At 33.8% G+C, this 24,067-nt stretch overlaps 1 protein-coding gene across 1 annotated transcript in view; it reads right to left on the bottom strand.

The window, feature by feature from the left end:
• Positions 1–24,067, bottom strand: part of LOC310902391 (uncharacterized protein) — a 495,211-nt gene that overhangs the window by 101,592 nt on the left and 369,552 nt on the right. The window contains exon 8 of the mRNA XM_083843892.1: positions 18,364–18,493. The gene's annotated coding sequence lies outside the window, so the exon portion shown is untranslated. The remainder of the gene's footprint in view (positions 1–18,363; positions 18,494–24,067) is intronic.

Raw genomic sequence — 24,067 nt, 5'->3', positions numbered from 1 at the left:
CATTGATATCTCCTCTGAGATTCAGTCGTTATGGGAGAAGGATAAAATTTATTTTCTGTAAAAGTATCCATAACCACTTTAAGAATCAAAGGGTCAGTTATTGATATGAAATTTATTAGAGCACTTGAGCAAAAAGTCAATTCTTGATGCAGGGAAAATTTCAAGCCTAAGAATACTTCTAAACAGAATGATATTGTGATTTTGGAACTGGCATTGAAGGTTCTCCTGCTTCACCATAAAAAACAAACACCTGTCTCTTCACAATACAGATTGCAGATACTTCTAGGGGTCTTGAATTAGGTCAGATCTCTACTGATCTGGAGCTCTTACACTCACAAAGGAATAAAGCGTATCTTATATGAACAGAGACAGAAAAGACTGTGAAAAAGAATATGTTACAGAGGCTGCTTTTTTTTACAGCTGAATACAGAGAAACTAGATGCATTTCACAGGCTTCTGGGTGTCAGTTTAAAACCTATCAATCATATCAACCAACAGACCGTACTCTCATACATGTAACCTATTGGTATGACTGAGCTGGAGCATTGAGTGAGTGTTGAATGAAACAGAAAGGAAGGAGGGTTAATGAATCCTTTTTGTGCTTCACAGAATCTCTTTGTACCTGGAGGACTTCTATACAAATGCTGATGTAGTCAAACTCTGCTTGGTTAATAAAAATCAAGCAAGACAACAGTCTTGGGTGATATCACTCTAGGCAATTCAGATGCTTTGCAAGAACCTGGCACTGAAAATTTTATAGCCAATTTTATTTGAGCAACAGCAGTGGAGAAACCAAACAAAACACTGAATCAAATACAGAAAAACATGAAGCATATCAGAGAAACTAAAGCCAAGAGAAAGAGAAAGCATGGCTTGATGGAATGGAAAAAGATGGGCAATGAGAGAAAAAGTGTTAACACGTGGGTGTCTAACAAAATCACTAAAATCTACCTTTCCATCCTCCTTTCCCCATTAAGGAAGAACAAGCATTACATAAAGAATTGATTATTTTTAAAGACATCAGAAATAAGCTCTTATCACTCCATTTCTATTCATAATTATAATTTTACAAACTTATGACTCCACTGAAATTACCTGGATTGCTAAAAATGAATATAAATTTTCAGTGAGGACTAAATTATTTAATGAAAATTTCAAGTGGCATATATCATTTAAAAACACATGCATAATTTTCTAACACCTTTCTGCCACAGAACTTAGATGGAATATAATTTTTTTTTTAATATGCCTACACATTGAAGGAATATGTAGATTTTATAAAATAATTTTGAAAATATTATTGAAAATTTTATATACACATGTGTATACATGCAATATCTGTCATGTACAATATCATGTTCAATATCTATCATGATAACATATCATGGTACCTTCTATCCTTTCTAATATTCCCCTTCTAGTTCTGCTATAATCATAATTAATTTATCTACATGTATATAAGTATAAATAAAAATGTATAATTACATATTATATCAATTAATTAGTTTAATTGAAGCATGAAATTAAACATAGTAAGTTATGTTTTGTATATAAATGTCACTCCACCTAAGAACAGAAGACGTATCTTATTCCAAGTACTTTATTGCAGAACAAAAAATAAAACCATTGAAGTTCATGCCACCCGAGATAATGCTTTTCATTGAGTCTGGTTAACAAATTCCCTCCAGAAAATCCTACTAGACAGCTATTTCCCTGGTTCTGTATCTATTGCCACTGCAGTTATTTTACACAATGCCAAAAAAAAAAAAAAAATATTGTATTTAAACCCATTTCTCTAACTGGGCAAAATAGATATAACAGCATTTTCTTTAACACTGCAATTTTACTTTAGACACTGAACAGCTAAGGCAAGAAGCAAGTTCTATTAAAGCCTTAAGAAACAATGAGTGAACATTAACTTGTCCCATGCAAACAGTTCTTTTTTTTTTTTTCTCCCCATTAAAAAGAATAAAGAAAGAGTTAAAAAACAGTGACAGAGTAAGAAATTTCCCCCAACAAATTCACAAGTTTGGTATTGAAAATGAGTAACAGATCACGAACGAGATTAGAGCATTGTTTTGTATGGTAGGGAAGGGGGAGGCTGCAGGGAAACATGATGTTCTATGAACTGATAGCTGATAGAGGAAGACTCCCCTGTCAGAGATTAGAATTTAGATGTAAAAATGTACAGTTTCTGAAGTTTTCAAAGTTATGATTCAAAGACAACATAGGAAAAGGGCAACAAGTTATGCAAGCAGCTGAAAGAAATCATGTCTGTTTCTTAAAGCTTTAATATTCAAAGTTATACAGTTACTTTTAAATTAGAAATCCCTAACTGACTAGTCCTCACTTTATTGTAGCTTTTTACTTTCACACTTTTAAGTCCTCCATATTGTTATATGCCTTTGGTATTATCCCCAAAGGACTTTCATCAGACTATTAGAACAACACTTGAGCTGAACTTCTCCAGACACTGACTACTGCAAAGTTGTGATATGGCTACTTTTGCTAAGTCACAGATACATATAGCTCAGGGAGTCATGACTATATTTTCAAAAAGAAGTAATAAAATGCAGTTATGCTTAACATAGTGGTGTCTTTTTATACATAGTCAAGTAAAATTTTAATAGAAAAGTGTGTGCAATTAAATGCTGTTATTTAACAGTGTATAAGGTTATTTAGTTGGATGATTCAGACCAAGGTTCTATACAATGACTTGATTTTTTTTTCCTATATAATGAAAATGCCCTTTTCCTTCCTTTGTATTGCTGTTTGTATTTTTTATTATCTTACAGGGTGCTATTTTACTTTTACCAGAGGCTAATTGTTGAAAGTTCGTTTTAAGTCAAGATAGCATAACCTCTAACTCTTCTGTGTCAAAATGATTAAAATGTGTATATAGGTTCATGCTTTTATTGATTCCTGTAACTTGCTTGTGCAAACTTTTTAAAATTTATTGCTATGTTCCTTCCACTTATTATTGCAACCAACTATTTATGCCCTTTCACTCAGGGCCAGGTCTGAAAGAGAAAAAAGTGAAACTAGAACAGCTTTTAGAAGAAACTACTTACAGCCTAGAAGATTTACAAGGCAGCAGCTAGTTACAAAACAGACATATTTCTGTCATGTTTAGAGATCAGCTAGCAGAAAATCCTGATGGAATGGACTTTTATTACACTGTGCTTGGATCTGGGCTACAGCTTCTAACCTGGCAGTAGCTCTTTGCTTAGATCACTGGGTACTGGAAGCTCCTTTTAAAGGAAGGGAACAAAAACAACTAGTTGGGGTGGAGTAGGGGCAAAACCAGTGATTTGAGGAGATTTTACTTCAAATACATACTCATCTGGACTGAATCAGAGGTATTAAATGCCTGGAGAGCAGGTAACTATCAGACAGGTCTCTGTAAACATTTTTAAGACTTTGGGACTGTGTGAACTAAGGGATTCAGGCAGGAAACTTGAGCTTTAGAGTCTTATAATTTGAATTTAGATGTGAAAGATGTGAAAAGAATGAGAAATTCCAGGTGGTCACAATTGACCTAGCTGCCCTTATTGTCTGGCTACAAAAACAACCACTCTTTCAGTGACTAAATATTGGCAAGTATGTCATTTGGCTCACCATAACATGTCAGTGTGTCTCTGCTGCTTATTGGTAGAATTCCTATTTGAATGCATGGCAGTAGCTTGTCATTGGGTCTTTAAGAAAACAGTAACTTACTCTTGTTATTCTGGTGATGCGTGACAATGCTCCTAGTTATTCTGAGAACACATCCTTGTCCAGGCATGACCTTTCAGTTACAAGAGCAAGAGGAATTAGGGAAGTCTTTACGTGAATACTAATTTTACTTTATGTGAACATGAAGACTTTTATCAAGAAGTTTTACTGAAGTTTGGCAAAGTTAATCTTAAAGATCCCAAATATCTTTAAGCTGATAGACTGAGATTAAAATGCCATATCTTTTTAAAGTTGACCGAGGATGATCGAGTTTGTATGTGTGTTTGCGTCTCTGTCTTTAACTTTAAGAATTCCAGAACATCCTCTCAAAAATAGGTTGTGACACTAACCCCAAATATTGGCTTTTATAAATAAATCCTCCAGTGTTTTTATTTTATTCTAATTTCTGTGTGTATGACAGAAAATGAGAGTAATAACTATGCATCTAAAACAGCCTCTCTTTAAGAATACAGAAAAACAGCTTTTCTTTCATGTCTTTTGATGGCCTTTAGTTCTTCTAATGTCCTAAGTACTATTTCTAATAACAGCAAAATTATGGTAGAATAACAGACTAAGGATAATTATGATTTTCAGTTATAGTCCTTCTAATGAAGTACAATTTCTCAATAAAAATAGTTTAGAATACAATTTGGCTCCCTCTATGATTTTCTTTTAGTTTCTATTTGAAATTTTGGATTATATTTCTCATAAGAAAACATGAATTTTCTCTCACTACTACTATTTTTTTTTTCCAGAAAGCATATGGAATGCTATTTTTTTTTCTTCTCCTGATGATGTGTCTTGATTCATTTTCATAGCTTTGTGCTGCATTCATGTCATATTTCAGTAGAATTAAATTTTTTTCTACAACACCATTAAAAACTTCCATAAAGATGTGTACATCTTCCAAGTTTTGCTAAAAAGTCCAAGGTACGTGCATGTGTTTCTAAACAGCTAGGACATGAGTGCTATTCTTTTCCTGAGGCTCAGAGGAAGACAAATTCAGGAGCATGTCCTCTCTATAGATAAAATGTGACAAAACACAACTGGAAACATTTTGAAAGTAATCAAAATGTTCCCCCCTCATCTTTCAAAACAGTTATCTTGACTCTAAGAAAATAAAAGAGGATTTTTTCCTTCTGGAAATGGAAGAGAAATGAGGTATTCATATTTACTATGAAAAGCAAGAATCATCTTTAATTCTGAAGGTCCAACTATATTAAAACAATAAAAACTGATTTAAAATGACAGCCCCTATTTAAAGCAAACTACTTTCTTTCTTCAGGAAAGAAAAAAGGCCATTGTCATTCCCCTACCCATTTTCAGTTTCCTGTATAGGTACTGGTATACTCAGAAATAGAAACCATATAATTCAAATTCTGTATAAAAGCCCATTCTTCTGATATTTCCAGTGTGACCAAAAATAAAAGATGCTGGTAACCTGGAAAAATTAAATTCTGTGAGGTTTAGGATGGAACATTAGATGTATAGAACATCAACATCCAGGAAAAAAATGGAGGGGAAATAGCAAATTTACATGTTATTTCTTTCTAACATATGAGATGGGGAAATCACTGTAGCTCAGTGCCCTTTTCAGTAAAAGGGGATTACAAAATGATGTAGACTTAATGCTGTTACTTAGGAAAACAGAAAAGAATTTATAGCAACACTATTATATCAAATGTTGAAAATTCTGGAGTATGCAACTTAATGCTCGTGGTAATTGTCAGATGTCCAGGGCTTTAACCTCATTAGTGAATTAAGAACTCAGCTTAGGAAAGTATTTTCTCCTAAAAAGATATTCTCTTACAAACAGCATACTACCAACACTTCCTCCCCCCACAAAGAATCTACTGTTTGTGTTTCCTTAGAAGAGCATATTATAGTCAAATCAGCCTGGAACGTTGCTGCTGCTCAGTACTTTTTGTACAATAACTACATTCATTGCCTAAGTTCTACAGCTGTGTTTGAATGTATAAGCAGCTTAACATTTGTTTACAGATCCATCTGACCTTTAAGAATGTAGGAATTTTTTTCTGTTTCTCTAATTTCTTCTTAATATTATGCCATAAAGGACATGTCTTAGCAATAGTATTACCGCAGGATAAAAATGGTAAAATATTTCGTATTACTTACATTAATTTCAAAAGAATTCTCAGGTTTCCATGGCAAAACACATTCATCTGGTGTTATTCGCAATATTTATTAATTTATTCAAACCCCATCTGAAATTCTATGCGCATGCACACACAAAATTCTAATAGATCTAAATGTACTAAACTCCCATAAATACTATCTTATATCACCAGCATCTTGACACAATCCTATGCAAATTTCATGAATAATTATCTCGACAGAAGAGCTCAAAAAATGAATGACCCACCCTGCTTCCACTAAGAAGCCCAGTGAACAGATTTGAATAATATGGGTATAACAGATATCAAGTAAGCTCATTATTCAATATTTTTCTTAAAAAGCCTCTCATTTATCTTCCCAGAGTGGCTTTAGATTTTGGTTTACAAAGTTGTTTAGGGAGGAAAATTTTGGATATTATAATTTCCATATGTATTTAACATGGGGATGCAGCCAGTAGGCCTGTAAGCCCTACTGCTATATACATGTCACTATAAACAATGAAATTAGGCTGTATCACACCATAAGGCAGTTGCAATTACAGCTAAGCATTGATTACCCTGTCCAGGTGTTACAAGGACGAATGAACTGCATTTCTCTAGAAAAGATTATGTATGCTTCTCTGTTCAAATTATCTTGAAGATGGGGGAAAGAAGGAAGAACCCCTGTTCTTTGAGTGCAGTATGCTTAAGCAGATGGGACTATACATATGGATGAAATAATTGAGATTCAATATACAAAATGCACTATGCATTCTGCCCTCCCTGCAATTCAGAGATTTTACTTTACACTACGGAAGCCTACTCCTACAGAAGACAACCCAAAATAACTGCAAATAACTTCCTATATGTTAGGCTAAAAAATAAAAAAATAAATAAAAAAATACCACCACACTTTTAAAAGGAAAGTAAGGCATGATATGCCATAACTGTTTTTCATCACAGTCATAGCAGGAACATAAAGGTGTTACTCCAAAATACAATTTATGAATTAGCTTCATTCATGTTTATATTTTGATCTTTTACCTTTTACAACACCCTACCTTCAATTAAAACACCCGTTTATAATTTTATTTTAAAAGAAACTATCATCTTATGAGAGTAGATAGCTATTCAAGGAAACTGAAGTTACGGAAATTAGAACACCAGACAGGTTGCACCACATTTACTGAAGAAAAAGCAGAATGGTGGTCTTTAGTATTTTCCACTATGTTAATGACACTCACAGGCTTGCTGACAAATGTTAAGGAGAAAATTTAACCTTTAACCCAAGTCTAGTCATTAAAATCATATTTTGAAAGCTTCAAAATACATCTTTTTCCCATAACAACACTCTGCACCTTAATTATGCAGTAGCTATTGCAGTTGATCTTCCATTTACCTTGGCTCATAAAAATGATCAATCATAGTTTAGCTGCTACTGTACCTTAACTGAGATTTCCAATCATTTGTGTTAGTTTGCCAGTAAATGCAAGATTTTGTCTGAAATACAGACTTGGTAATGGCACGTTTAATTATGACTCCAAATTATGGCTACATTTGAACACAGATTACCCTGAAACTCTCAAAAAACAGGATGAAAGCATATTTTTCATCATCTATGATATGTTAAATGATCAACAAACATTGTTAAAGGTTCTTGATCCAAGCTAGAGCCTCATTCAAAACCTGTTTCCTGCAATCATAAAAACAAATGAGCAGAAGATACATTTTCGAAAAGTCCAAAGCATTTTTGTAGAGATTTTATAACCTATTATTGGAACTTTCTAACTGACTGGGGAGTTCAAGGAAAATATAATTAATTATGCAATTTTATAAGCTTAAAATGTATCCTATTAAATGACTGTGGTAACTTTCTTTAAATACCAGCATTTATTCTGACAATAACAGGAAAACATTTTTCTTTACCTACCACCAAGTCAACAAGCAACTCTTAAAAATTCCTGATGCACCACTAACTATGATTCTGCTGAGAAAGAGGGATTCAATAGACCTGTTAAATATAAATGAGATGCAGGCTTCTGAAGTTCGGCTTTCTTCTAAAAGTTTTGCTTCCTAATCAGTCAGAAATTACAACTTTATATACTTTAAATTGCATCCATCATTTCAAGTTAATATACATTACATGAATGATAGAGATTTAACCCAAACAAGATGTCTGAGATTCTGTTCCTGTTTCTTCTTCTGGAAAACATATATTTGATTTGATTATGCATTTAAAAATTGATCTCCTGCCTGCCACTCACACTGGCAGCTCTGATTTTCTTTGTCTGGAGATTAATAAAAACTCTGCAGGATCCTTATCCTCAGAGCGAAGAGAGAGATGGAAATAGATTAGCCAGTTGACATGGGTATATTCCTTGGGTATCCTTGCTAAAACGGCAAGATTTTCACATGAACATCTCAAATAAAAGCATTGTCATACTCCAGAAAATGTAACAGTTTTAGATTAATTTTCAAAATCAGATCACTTTCCAATTTTATCTTCTGCTAAAAAGGTGGTGACAGCTATATTGCTTATCATAGTATATGATGAACTGTCACAATCCTAAGAAAGTGCATTGATATAATCAGACATGTTAAACCTTAACTGAATGAGAATATAGAAAATATGTTTAAAATAATGACAATTTTAAAATCTGATCTTTTTCTTTGATACCACTCAAAATGCAGTAACCTGGTGGTAGTTTCATCTCCCTTCTCTTTCTAGTAATCCATCAATTGTATCTTCTGAGAGATGGAGAAAGTGTGGCAATTAGGGCCAGAAAATCTATGGTCCAGTGATCTATCCAAACATATGGGTTGTGTCTGGAGACAGTTCAAGCACAAACTATTGCTTCACTGGGAAATCTTGGAGATGTCTTTCCTGGACCACTGTATATCATGGAAATTTGGAAACTCCAGGGGTGAGGGAACAAAAGGCCTCGTTAAGCAAATCAAAGTGTTTAGCCTCGTATCACATAAAAATATTCTAGCTACTAACATTTTGAAAAAAAAAGCTTAGGTAAAACTTTATTCTCAAAGAATTTTTTTTGAAGGAAAAACTTTCGTCTTCCAAATTCCATGACAAGAGTCAGGGCTTTGAGTCAAGTCAGACGAGCATATGTATTCCTTGGAAAAAGCACGTAACTCTAAATATTTGGTTTGTGCACTGGCTTGTGTAAATGCCATTCATAAGGGTCTAACATTTCTCTGTGCATTTTTAAAAAGGTTAAATGCATAGTTTTACTAGGGACGGGACACCTACTACTTTTGTTCTTACAAATCTCCATTTTGAACTTAGTCTATCATTATACTTAATATGGGCTCTTTTTTTAGAAGACAACCTTTTTCTTCACATATTGTATAAAGGCTACTAAAAACTACTGATTAAAATAGATGGTAAATGGATTACCTTCAACAGCTGGCCAAAGTGATTTCAACTAAAGGCTTTTTAATTGAATAATGCTTTTTCAGCCAAACAGAAAAGATGCATAAAGCAATAAAAATTTCACTGGTTCATGGTGCACTTTGTTCATTTGATTTACAAAGGAGATGCAAGTTGAAAATCTACCTTTTTCAATTAGTTAAATTTTACATACATGCAAGCATTCAGAATGTTTCGTTTTCACTTTAATATGAAGGAAGAGAACCCCTCAGAAGCTCAGATTTGTCAACAAAAAATATATTCTTCAACTGGCTCTAGTTAGTAGTCAATGTAGTGCTGCAGATTTGCAAAACTGCTTGTGAAGAGGATGCCAAAGCAGATTTTAAAAGCTTAACTGCTGACTGAGTCTGCTTGTAATAAGGCATTTCATTAAATTTGAAGCTGCACTGTATTTTCAACTGTTTGGTGTGCTGTTTGCCTCCAGGAAGTGGGGGGGGAACATGTGATTCAAGAATTATTATAATGGTTAAAGATAGATGAGAGATTTTTCAGTCTCAGACAGGAGTTGGATAGTTAAAATTCCTTTCAAACCCTCACCATTAAGACTTCTGTGAATTTCTTAAATTAAAAAAAAAATAAAAAAATCTGAAAGGCATTCTATTTATTTAACTGCATTTCTTTTTGCTTGTATACCTACTTAGCCTTCAAAAAGAGATAAGTAGAAAGTAACCTCAACAGCAGGAAGGAACACATCTAATCTGAAAGTTTTAAGCTCGGTTGACAACAATAAAAAGAGTGCTTGGTATGAAGATGCACAGTGATCAGACTGATTGGTCTGAGAAAGGTCCTGAAGAGCATTTGTAACCCATGGGAATGTGTATCGGTGACATGTACAGACCTATTTGAAAGCACATAAATAGGAATGATAAATAGATGACAGCAGACTCAGAGGGATGATAGAGAGCACCATAGTGTGCCCCTGGGGAGGGAAGAGGGAGCAATAAGGAGAATCCCTATTGGAACGGTGATGATCATGATGAGCGATTTCTGCACAGAGAATGGTGCTCAGTTGACCCTGTACTGCATGCACAAAATGGGAACATGCAGTGGACCCTATGAGAACACTACACTGTGGGTACAACCCTAATCAGACCAGACATTTGTAACTTAATGCTGCAGTTTAAGTGATACTTTGTGTGCACAAGGAGGGAAATCACAAGCAAAGAAGGAATTAAGCAAATTAAAAAAAAACTAATAAATCTCATATAACGTAAATGGTTCCTAATCTCTCATGAGATCTCATTCACAAAAATGTTTTAAACATTTAACATATTTGAATATAGAGACTTTTATGCTTTCACTGCACTTTTCCCTATGAAAACAGAAATATAGCAGGCTTAATATAGCAGCAACAGGGTTCAGATACCCAGAAAAACGAGACACCACAACTAATGCAAAGACACCTGCTTTATTGGCAGAGTTGATATAAAAAAACATTACAAATGTGTGGGAGTTCATGGATATATAAATAAAGAATAAGTCAGATTTTGAAGGTTAATATACCCTTTGAATAAATAGAATTTGGGTGATTTCTTTTCTTCTGGTTTGCACTGATGGTGGTATCTCACAGTTATGAAGATAGATAAGTATTCTAAGGGAGCAATCATCCATGTAAATTTGCCTGACATTAACAAGAATCAAGAAAAGGGGAGGAAAACCAAGCTTCTGCTTTCAATAAAAAAATAAATAAAGTGTTAGAAAAGTGCATTTGTCAATAATCAGGCACAGAGAGTATAAGATGTAAAAGCTCAAAGGACTAAACGCAGCAGTCTTTCATCACACAGAAATCCTGTTGAGGACAATGCAAGTCTTGCTTGATGAAAAGCTGATGAATTTGTCCCAGGGACATGATAAAAGAAATAGTGGTTGTTTCTACTTGTTTCATATTGTCATACTTAAACATAAATGGGTGAATTTCAAGCACAGCAGGAGAGCAATAGAAAAACCATTCTATTGGCTTCAGTGAATTGCTAAGCAACATTTTGGTGTCTCCAAGTCTCACTTACAAGACTTTGCCAGACCAACAAATAGAGAAACACTGTAGAAGAGCTCTGAAAAACCAACAAAAAGTGGAGAAGTTTATAAATCTATAAATCAGGATGTAAGATAACATATTTAATAGCACCACTGAGTCAGAGACTTCTTTAAATAGCTTTCTCCAATCTGAGCCACTGAGGGACCTTGCAGCGACAATACTTGTAATGCAAATAATAATGATACAAACAATACCACAAGTATTACTTATAGGCAAAAGTATTACGTCTTTATGTTACAACACAAGCATTACTTGAGAAGTTTCAGCTGAGAGTCAAGATAACAGCTGTTTTTCACTGATTTTTAGTTTCTAAAACAGCAGAAAATTCTCACCTTTTACCAAGATTTGTTTCCTGAAATTAACCTGCTTTTAGATATATCATGAGCTTAACAGGTAGATTTAAGACAAAAATTTTTTCTGATTATTCCACCAAATCATAAATATTTTCAGGTTTAAGATGAGAAATGTGTGGTTAAAAACAATTACATGAAATTTTACATCTTTTGTTACTATAGTTGGATTCCTTTTGAGAGAAACTTCCTGAGGAATGACTGAGTTAAATAATTTCGATAAAAAAATTCAACTTTCACATATGGTCTGTATCCAGATACCACTTTACAGTTACCTAACAGTATTACATCCCTATATCTCTTAAACTATTTGAAAGAGTAAAGCAAAATTTCAAATTTATGTGGAATACTGCAGTAGTGAGAATCAAATCTCGTCCAGGGCCACACAGAATGTCTGTGGCACAAACAGAAGAGTCCTGACTTCTAGTCTAGTGCCTTCATGGCAGGATCTTTCCAATAAAAAAAAAAAAAAAAAAGAAAAAAGAAAAAGGAAAGAATCCTCCAGATCCACTTCTAAGGTTCTCCACAAGGTTACAATTATAGTTATGTGCAAAGCTGGAAGTTGTGCTTACCATTTTAAACCCAGAAGCATAACACCAGGTATCATATTAGAGATGCATTTTACTTCATTCAGATCTAGTAACAATACTAATTTCTATGGTGTGCTTTCAAATAACTACACAGAGGTATCAAAATAATACGTCTGGTTGAACAAGATATCTCTATTATCAAATGTATATTTAATATAAAGCAAATCCTGCAACTACTATCTTTCATTAATAGCACCTCCCACATCCAAAAGCAAGGACTAAGTCATGAAGTATGTACTCCAAGTTTTATACTTTCTCAGACAGAAATTAAATAGCCTTTATTAGATTGCAGAATACTTCATTATAAATAAACGATTCAGTCACCTCTTTTTAAATTGACCTTATCCCAATGGCTTGACAATTACTATTTTTACTCTTTTGCACAATTACAATATGAACAAACTACGAGGCCAAAGTTGTCTTCCAAATAACTAGATAAATTACTTTCTACATGCAAAATTGTTTCTCTGGATGGTCTCAAAAGCTTCTAAAACACACAAAAAAATACACCGCATAGGCCACTTAAGGATTTTAAACAACATCATATTACATTCCAGGCCCTCATTCAGTCCTAGCTTGGGATCAAAAGGGTCAGATGAAAATTCAGGCTGGAAGGGACCTCAGAAGTTCATCTAGGGCTGCTTCCTGCTCAAAGCAGGATAAGCTATGATGTGCACATCAGTGCCAAAATCTCCTCTCACTTTCATTGATGCCATGAGCAAACAAAATAGTTGGAGACTTCACACATGAACTTAGCACCTTCTGTATCATCAGCAATTATATATATATATATATATTTGCAAACTTCTAAAAAACACTTGCATATACGTGATGCATATTCTCAGTCTAAAACTCTGAATAGATAGGTACTGAATAAACAAAGAGTAAGTACAGACACAGCAAAATGGTTTTAACATTAGCTTCTTAAGATCTTTCAATTATAAAATTTGTTCATCTTTGGTAGCAGATTGTATATTTTGTATTTTATAGCAGAAATGCAAACATATAATGAAGTGCAGACAACATTTCAACAAGTTGTATGCCAGCTGTATTACAAAAATCCTGCTGTTGTCTGAGAGGATGTTTGTAACTAAATATATTGAAAAAAATGCAATTACTTTGAAAAGAATTTTAAATGTTAGTTTAAACACATTTTGACAAACGTTACTTCCTTTTAGATTAATGGTGCATTTGTGTAATACCTGGAATTCATGAATCATATATAACAATGGCAAAAGATTGAGTTCTGATAGATGTTTCTCTTTAGTCAGCAATAAGTGATTCAGATTTTAAATGATGAGTGATTCCTGTAGCTGCAGTCCCATGCTCCACTACAGACTCATTCAGCAGTTAATATTTTGGAACTTTCTAAAGCACTTATAGGAGAGTTTATATTTCTAATAGTTGCAGGAACTACATTTCCTTCTGGAATCATCTTTCCCTTGATTTTCCTTTTCCTTTTTAAATTCAGTATTTAAGGAAGGAAAGAACCATGCTTTCCACACAACATTAGAAACAAGGAAGGAAACAAGGAAGGAAGGAAGAGAAAAAAATCCCAGACCTTAACCAACTTTAAAAAATTCCATATATCATAACTTTTAAAAAATATTTAAAATACTAATCATCTAGTCTTTAGGACTAATGCATTGCAAATTAAAACAGGCAATTAAAACACACCATAAAGTTAAAAGAGAATATTAAACTGAAAAAATAATACAGTATTATAAGTGCAAAAATATTTATTGATTGCACAACAATAATCTTGTTTGTCCACTGAGTATATTTTACCTCATAGTTACTAAGACAGAACAGAAACATGGAGCTTGCAATATTAGTTTACTGCTAATTTGGCACACTAGAAGCTATATCTAAAAAATATTAAATTTTAACTAAGCTGCAGGAAAAAAACATTCCATTACCTTAAAAAATAGCAAGTACAGAAGAAAAAGATGCACTTTAATAACAGGAAGTGACCAGGTTACTCTCTCTCTGTAATAATGTTTTGTGCTGAGGGTTCATTTGACAGGACTTAAAAGTTTAACTAAACTGGAAGAAAATTCACATGGCAATTCCACTTCCTAACACATATATCTTTGCAAATCCTGGAACACGTGTAGCTCACTTTGTACTGGGGCTAAGATATTCAATCGAAAGTCAAATTTTTATTTTAGCATGTTGCATTTTAAAGTCCTGAAAATTGTATTTGTTTCAGAACTAACTTTATAACTTACCTTTGATTCTAGGTACAAGATATGAATGAAACTTGAAAAAAATAGCTAATAATTTTCTAACCATAAATATTTAAAACTGCCAATTTTGAGAATATTTACACATTCATCCTGCTGTTGGACCCTAGACATTCTGTGTTCTCACCTTGATAGATCTGGTTTGAGATGTTATATACTAATTCTAAGAACACTCCTGAACACAAATAACTTCACTGTTGTGAATAATACCATTATATCAGCTTGAAGACATAACCTATGCTAAAGAGTAATTTATATTGCTGGGAACAGGAGAACCTTTCTACTGTTGTCCCACTGATAGATGAGGTCAGCACAGGAGATACATACAGGAACCACTACTTAGCAATTATGGAGACTAATGGGGTAGATATAAACTGATATATGTATGAACAGGTTACATTAATTTCTGCAATCATATACGCACAGACCATAGTTTATGATGCAAGCTAAAGAAAGCACACTTAGAAATTAAAAATACATTTTGCTAAGAATAATCTGAAGGCATATTTAGAAGAATATGATGATGGAAAAAGGAAAATTAATGAGAGTTAAATAACCCACTGATTACTGTACTTTTAATCATTCTGTTGCATTTATTCAAAGACAGGTTTGGTTGCGTTATGTCTACTCTGCACGCATGCTATGAGAGCTAGAATAACTTGTTTTTACATTATGAATATTTGGCTCAGTAAAATATTAATTATGCCATAGGCTCATTTGATTTTCAGCAATCTTATCTGGCCTGTGAAATAATTTGAACAGAGTGGCTGCTACCAGTAAGCCCAACTTCAAGTTCTCTTGTATTAGTTACATACTGCTGTATGCTGCTGCTGGAGCTGTATTAGTTTTTGTGGGTTTAATCCTAACTCTGATGACTTAACCAGACAGACTTAGGCTTTTATGCTTCTAAAGGTATGAAAATTGTTCCTGAACTTTTCAGGGCACTTGTTAATTTATGATGGAAAATGAAAAGAAAAAAATATATAATTGTTTATTCAATGTAAAAAATTGCCTTTGCTGAATTAGGGTCCAGTATGGTTTCCTTTCTGAAGTATCTTATCTTTATGGCAAAAACAAACAAACAAGAAGAGTTAAAAATGTTATCACTATCTAAACAACTATAAAATATTATGGGTTGTTCTGCAGCAGTTCCAAAAACATTTTAAACAGATGGATCAGTGAGTTTGCCATTCATCTTTCACCAGTCAAGAGGCATCTAATCTGCTTTTTGAGACACAAAATATGAAGTATGTTTGCCATATAGCGTGAGAAGAAATGCCTTATTTGCTAAGAAAATACACAGAAAAAGCTAACCAAATGAATGGCATAATATTTTTTGAATTTGTAATTTCTTGGAAAAGAATCAGAGGTCAGAGGAAAAGATCACTGTTACACTACACTGTACAGGTAGAAAAAGTGAAAAAGAAAAATCTTGGTTTAGATTTTTTCAGTGTTAAATTCCATTGCTTTTTTAATGAAATAATTACATTTATGGCATTATAAAGTTTTAGCAGATGTTTAATAGCCCAATTTAATTATTAACTTTTGCTTCTGGTTTCGTAATGCTTTGTCAAATCTACAGGCATGGTAGGTTTTGGTAAAATAGCTGATTATTTTCACTGCACTCACCATGAGGAGTTAACGCTTTTATGGCATACTACCAAAACTTAGGTTTATTCAGTGGACACTGTGATAGCTTTTCTGAAGCTACACTTTTAATATTTGGAAAAGAGAGAAAAGCAGCCAGGGTGAATCATCACCTGGAACTACTGCTAACTCACCACTCAAGTATACGGCAGACACTGAACATTCAGGTTATGAGCATCAGTACACACAACATTTCAGAGGCTGAAAGCATCCTTCAAACAGTCATGTAAGGTTGAAGTAAAAAAGTTTTAACCACTTCTTGAGTTCAGTTGCTTTTCAGACTGCAATATCTGATAATTATTTGTGTGTATTCACTTATGTGCATAGACACACCTGCATTGGCACAAGACAGAGGCATTTGGAAGCCTCATTCCTTCAGACATTTAAACTCATCTACTTACAAAAAATTCTTAATCATTTCATTTATTAAGAAATTTATTTTACTTTCAGAAGATTGGAAGTGAAAGACTGATATCTATATGGATGCAATATGCCCCTCAGAATCGTCTTCCTGCCTATGGGAAGAAAAATTCACAAGATGAGTGATGAAGGGGGAAAACAGGGATAATGACTTGTTTGGATCACCAGAAGACCTGAAAACCAGCAATTGTTGCATTATCTCAGTCAGAGCTGAAATAAAAATTTGATCCTCGATATCCACACCTTAATGGCAGACTTTAAGAAAGGCCAGCTGAGACCCAGCTGAGTCAGCACTCCCCAGCCATTTTGTAACTTCCAGCTGGATGGTCTCTCTGTGCTCATAACGGAAGTAAGGCAGCTGGTAAGATGATAAATGCTCACTGTTTCAGTTAGCTAAATACATACTATTTTTTATATTGGTCATGGAAGAAAAAGAACTTTTGAAAAACACCTGTTTTTACCCTCAGTTCCTCCCTGGTCCCCTCTCAGCTCTACCCCAAAATAAAAATCAAGGACAGGGGATGTAGGGAAAAATGATTGAGGAGGACTTGATTTTCTTTTACAGCTATTTTTGAGATCCAACTGTATACACTTCTATTGCTAGCTTTAAACTGCTTAGACAACTTTGTTTTCTTGTATTAATATTTTCCGGCTTTTGGCTTTCAAATACTGTGCTGTGTGGGGTGAATACATCATATCATACCCCTATGGAAAAGTCACTGATAGAGGTCTGCATGCAGAATAGAAAAATCTGAACTTCTCTGCACAAAGATATAGCATTTTCCAAACAGCTATCTGAATGAAAAGCTGGAAGCTGAAAATTTCATGTACTCCTCTATACCAGAAAAGCACAATAACATTGTAAAAAGCAGCTAGTGTGACAAAATTTGTCTTCAGTGACAGTGGTTTAATGGAGATAAAGAAGGAGGATAAGAATCTTAATCCATATTTTAACGAAATAAAGGTGATGGATAAAGAAGGAGAAGGATGAATGTGTTGCATATCTTTCAGTATAAGTCGAGATAGTCTCTTACAGAGAGGTCATTATTTAATAGGAATGGTGACACACTCAAATTCCACTATATACAAATTCCAGTGAGCTCTCCCCAGTATAACCCACTCTTTGATTTCATCTTATAAGTGTCTGCAAATAATCACGTAAAAATATTCTATAGGTCAACTGATTTTTGATGAAGATTTCCATTCCTGTATAGGCTCCACAATGACTAAACACATGGTGGTAAAAAACATTACAGACAAAGACTTCAATTTTTACCTTATAGGATTACATAGAACCTTATAGGATTACATAGTATTAGTTTTCAGTGCTCAAGTATTAATGAATTCTTTGCATGGAGCACAGAAGTATCCTTGTACAGGATAAAGAAAGAAATGGATCTGACAGAGCTGCCTCTGGGAAGGAAAATCTAGTGTTAGGAAGGACCACTTTCTGCATTCATGAGCACTAAGCATCACTTCTTACATTCCTAGTGTGTAAAACAGGGAAAGCCAAACTCAAGTGCTGTTACTTGAAATCCCATAAAAGATAAAGAGTCATGAAGTTATGGCCTTACTACCTGCCTATCTACAGAAGAGTGTAAACCAAACTCAAATAACGTCTCCCACACTACTTTGTAATCATTTCTGTTCAAGTCCATTACGTGCAAGAGGGAAAACACATCTCTTCAGCTTTAATATTATGAATAATAGCTTAAAGTCAGATTCTAATCTTATGGATTGGCATTCAGGAGTTTTAACTGAAGATTATTGAACACAAGTTGGCAATTGGCAATGCAACTCACTTTTCTGTTGAGGTTTTAAAGTCAATACATCTTTGCCAGCTGCATCTGGAAGCACTGTAAGGAATTTTGAGCATTTGGATTCCTTTGCCTTCTCATTTCTACATCTGATCTTTATTCTGTATGAGATATTCTGTATGAGAATGATAAAAGAAATAAAAAGTAGAGAATTTCCATCAGTTATTATACAGTGACCACTGTTCAACTTAATGAATTATGAAAGTCAACACCAATTATTTTAGAAACAAATAAATGCTTAGAAAATAAAAGTCATATTTTACTCCCAGAATCTTTTTTTTTTCCCAATTTTTTTCCTTTTTTTTTCCTTTTTCCATTTTTACTATGTCAGATGATGCTCTCATTTCTGGTATTTTCATATTTTCTGCAGATACAGTAAGTAGGAGGCCACACATTTTTACTCCCAGTCCTTTATTTAAGTTACTTTCCATGTTTGTAGGAAATTATTTCTCCAAATCTTTCTAAGATTTGTTTCATTGCTTGTTTTTATATGATTTTAGTGAACGAATCTTTGGAATTACTCTTCCCCTAGTTCTCACTGTAGAAATTTTTGATGAAAAAATTAAACTACTTTTTACCTAGCTGCCAACAGCAGTCACAGACACAACCCTAGCACCACAAAAGGACCTGCTGAGAGTTCCTTCAGCCAGTATTTCTGCAACTCTTACTGTTATCCCAAGCTAACAAGATCAAAAACAGTGCCTGTACACCTCCAGTTGCATACAACTGGATACCATGGCTGCTGTGCTGACATAGTAAATGTCTGAAAGCTCCTTTCTACTATATTTTGAATACCTTCCATCACCCAAACTCAGCAAACTATTATCAGCCATATTTTTCTGTTAATGAGTGAAGTCTGACACACTAATATGTAGAAGCTGCTGAATGTCTGCAGTGATGCAGGTCAGTCCAACCTCATTTAAACTAATGATAGACTTTCTCTTGATTTTGGCTGACTTTGAATCAAGATAATAGACAAAAATAATTTTTTATTTTTTTTCCCACCTGAATGAGAGCTATGAAAAGTGGCAAACATAACAATGAAGTTTGGATATAAAGGTAAAGTCAGCATTATGAAAGGTTTTGTTATGCATACCCACTCTTCATAAAAGAAAATAATGTACATCTTTGCAAAATAGAATCACATCAGGGTTTTTATTCCAGGTATTAACTTTCAAGTGCTCCCTGGTGGGTTTTGGTCAATTTCTCTGGTAAAGATCATTTATAGTACTAGAAATCTTGTAGACATTTTTGGAAATTACAGACCCCTTCTTATCAATACTGGTGATACTAATACTTTCTCCCTTTCTTTTTATAATTATAAATTTGAATTACACTTGTTTTACTTAGTATATTTTATGAAGTGGTAAATTGGAACACTTTATTTAGGTGAATAAATTAAATGAATTAATTTAATGTAAAATTATAAGGCAAAATATAAAATAAATGCATGATTAATTTATACACAGAATATGGAGTTTTCCTATTGTTGGTCCCCCCTAAGTAACAAAAGCAGCATTGCCAAAATGTTAAAATATAGTTGTGCAGGTGTATTTCCCATTTAGCAAAGCTTATCATAGTAAAAAAAAAAAAAAAAAAAAAAAAAAAAACAATATTTCAGGTCTACAATTAGTAATTCTTTTGCCTGCCAGATGATGTGCTATTTTTTGATTGTAGATGAGGTTTCCCCTATGTGATGAAAAAATTATTCCACATTCAATAAAAATTCCAGTGACTTCAAAGAGTTTAGGATGTTACTATTCCTGTAACCAAATGAGAAAATCAAAAGAGCAGTGTAGTTATTGAGGTGTCACTGGATTTCTTCACTTGTGACAGACTTCTGTTGTTAATATATTTATCCATAGACAGTTGCCTAGATAGCAGACAATAGTGCATTGTGACCAGGTCAGTCCTGTATATCACAATACTAAAACTTATACTTCTCATTCTCAAAACCCTGTTTATTCTCAGTTCATTTATGTCTCTTCTTCTTATATCCCTAACTCAAGCTAGAATAGTCACCAACATTTCATATATATTTGTCTCTAAATAATCCTTGAAAATCCATACCATCTTTGAATTCTTTCTGTGTAGATGTACTCTTGCATAGGATATGCATAGACTCCTGTGCTTTCCCTTTTTCCATATGCTTGATTTGAGACTAGAGAAGACAAGGTCTTTGAAGGAGAAATCTTGTCATATCTGTTCCAAAACCTTCCGTGCTTGGACGGAGTTTTATAATTATTTTGAGTAGACTATTGACCCTTCAGATTTTATCTCAGTTTTAATCAGTGGTTCATGACACATATTGTCATTATGCTTTCACTCTGAGATGCCTCCATTACTCCAGTTACCAGTGTTATTCCAGGCAACAATGTCATGTAGCTGCAGTGAATTTGGAATCCTGAAATCAATAAAGCAGGTGGAATATGTCTGAAATAAAATAACATAACATAACATAAAATAACATAACATCAAATATCATAAAACAAAACAAAACAAAATAAAATAAAATAAAATAAACAAAGTACAGGTTTAAACAGGGGAAAAAAAATCATGTCATTTTGCCACAAAGTTTTAATTTAGTTAGAGAAAATACTCTAGAGTCATTGAGTCTGACAATTACATACAACTCTGAAACAGACACAGGCCATCTACAGAGATATAACCATTTTAACTGTAACCACATAAAGATAGATCTTACCAGAAGTACCAATACACAAATCTAAACTACTGTTAAAGCCTACTGAACACTTGGTAAGAACAACAGAGCATTAAATATTTGAGCATAAAATAACTGTCTGAAGATAGAGTAACTGCTAAAAAACAATCAAGCTTTGTTGGAAGTCTGAGGAATGATAGCTGCATCCCAGGCAATCTTAATCACATTGTCACTTGGCATGAGCTCAGATGACCAAGAAAAACAGGAGGAATGAGCTGGAGGCTTTTTTAGCCACCTTTAAAAGGTTTCATTTTTAGAGGACAGTCTCTAGTATTTCTTGAAATTCAGGACTTTGAAAGAGCTAGAAACCCCAAATCTCTTATTACCAACCTTGCCCCACAAAAATAAAAGAAAAAAAAATGGTATCACTTGCTCTATTTGGCTGTACTATTAAAAATATATAATCTGTGGAGAAATAGAAACATCATTCCAGGGTGATCAATCTCACAAAAATCTGAATGTATACAAACCAAAGCTTCTGGAGATTGAAATACAATTTGGTAAATAAGATTTCATTTATAAACAGTAAAAATAAGACTTCTTGTGAAATTCAAATGTCCAGGGTCTAACAATAGGGAATAGAATTCATATTACCGACTTATATGATGTAGTTTGGTATTTTAGAATAGTATTCAAATACTTAGACAAAAACTCTCAGAGACACCTGGCAGCCATTGTAAGTGCAAACTAATGTCCTAACCTTTCAAAATCACAAGCCGTTCTTCTCATACACCACTGGGACTACTAGTACACTTGCCTACATCTTAAGGGAATGGTTGTCTAAGTGGCAATAGTTTACTTCAAATCCAATACAAAAATGAGAAATTGAATATTTTGTCATTTATTGTAGAGAGACTGAATAAATTATGCTCAGATTTTAAAAAAAAAATAAAATCCATGCTCTAATTGGTTGTACCTCTATGCTGCCCATATGAGAAAGATGGAAGGGAAGCATGAAATCAAAAACTGTGAAAATACCTGTGACAAAAATGGATCCAAAATTGGTTTAGGCTTATTTTTCATTTTAAACCACACTCTTGTTGCCATAGATTCACACACAGGGAGTTTTTCCCCTTAGCACCAAGCCCAATATATCAGAATCTCTATAGTGATCACTAAAACACAGCAGTTGTTTTCCCAGTAATGGCTATACTGGAATATAGGAGGATGAGTCTATGAAATATTAGTAAAGGAAGAAGCTTAAAAAAAAAAAAAATCTAACTTCCGGATAGTACAAGTGATATAGAGCAAGGGTGGACAATATAGGCAGGGTTCATAGCAGCAGCCATAACTTAAGCTTTGCTGCCATTAGTGTTTATATTGTATATGAAAAGGTTTATCAACATGCTGATGAGCTGGCAAAATCTGCAAGCATCCAATATATTCCTCCTTTTAGCAGGTATGGGAGATCACAACCACAAACACATGTTTCAGGAGAGACTATTTTAAAATAGAGAATGTTATTTCGACAAGCGGAGAATGGCAACAAAAGATTTTTTATTCATTGGTATAATTGGTGAATGTATTATACTGTCAACATTTAGCTACTATGATCAACTTAAGTAATCAAAGCTGTTCTGAAGGTTTTATTGTTTTATATTATTTGAAAAGAATTTACTCTATTATACTAACTTTTGCATTAATGTAAATGAAACTAATAAGTTGAAACTCAAATTTATGTAAAAACAGAAACATAACACTTTTTAACCTTAGAGTGCCAATTCTGCAGGCCATACATTCCCATATTTGTTGAGCTTTATGATTTAGCGTGGTACCTGTGCTATACGTGCTACCCATGTCAATAACGACACCGTGGTAATGGCTTTGCTGACTGGGATATGCTGCCAGCAGTCCTCAGTCCTTCTCTCACCTAAAGCCACTCTAGAAAGTGGCCATGACTTGCTCCCTCACTTTGCAGACAAGTTTTAGTACCTTAATGAGACCTACCTAATCATGTGCTTTATTATTCTGTTTGGTCCAGTCAAGCATAAACCGATGGTTTGGGAATCAGCTGTTTTTGTCTATTAATCAGTCTTATGCTCATAGGTCAAAATGTGTCCATGGAAGAATAAGTATTTTGAAGTATTTCAACAGTTGTTTCTGAACCATGTACTGACTGACTGACTGACTGCATGTGTTGCCAAGACTTGGGGACATTCATAGACTTGCTGTATGGGAACCAATGATGTAGTATGTATAAGTGCAATGCTTAGGTACAGAAAAATTTAGCCTAACTTGCTGGTGTCAGATAACCCAAAAGAAGTAACATGAGATCTTTTGAATCTTCATAGAACTGAGCAATGACCTAGTTGCAGATTATCAGAGCTGGCTGCCTGAAGCCATACCAAGGGAAAAAAAAAAAAGAAAAAAAAAAAAAGCCACACCAAACCAGAGATATGGTGGTGCAAACTTTTACAGAACTATTTTAGATGCTGTTGGGGATCTGTAAGACAGTTGTAGCACTCTTGGCAACTCCACATTGAAAAAATACACAGTATTCTCATTTATATATGTATACATACATATATATTCTTCTTAGAGAATACACTCATTTGACAAGAACAGAGAAATTGTAACAGAAAAATCAACAGGTTTCCATGCTCTTAGTCTGCCAGAAAAGACAGACTATGAACACCAAAGGAATTAGACAAGCACACAGTGCTAGACTGCAGAACAGACATATGGATTTCTTACTAACCACACTTAGGTAACTTGGTATCATAGCAACTTCAGAATTATAATATAGAATATTATATATATTATATATTGAATAGTGATATTCTATTTAAATGTGTTTGGTTTTATATTGTTTTTACTAAGTTATAACACTTGCTTGAAGGAGATTCTGTCTTGCTTCTTCTTGGACTAATGAAGCCATACACCACCCTCAAAGGATCTAGCAAAATAAGGTCTCCCTATTATTAATTACATATTAATATACATATTAATACATATTAATTTCAGAAA

This window comes from Anser anser, assembly GCF_964211835.1.
Source record: "Anser anser genome assembly, chromosome: 7".
NCBI lineage: Eukaryota > Metazoa > Chordata > Aves > Anseriformes > Anatidae > Anser > Anser anser.
Note: the sequence above shows the minus strand (reverse complement) of the source record. Positions and strands in the feature narration are given on the sequence as shown.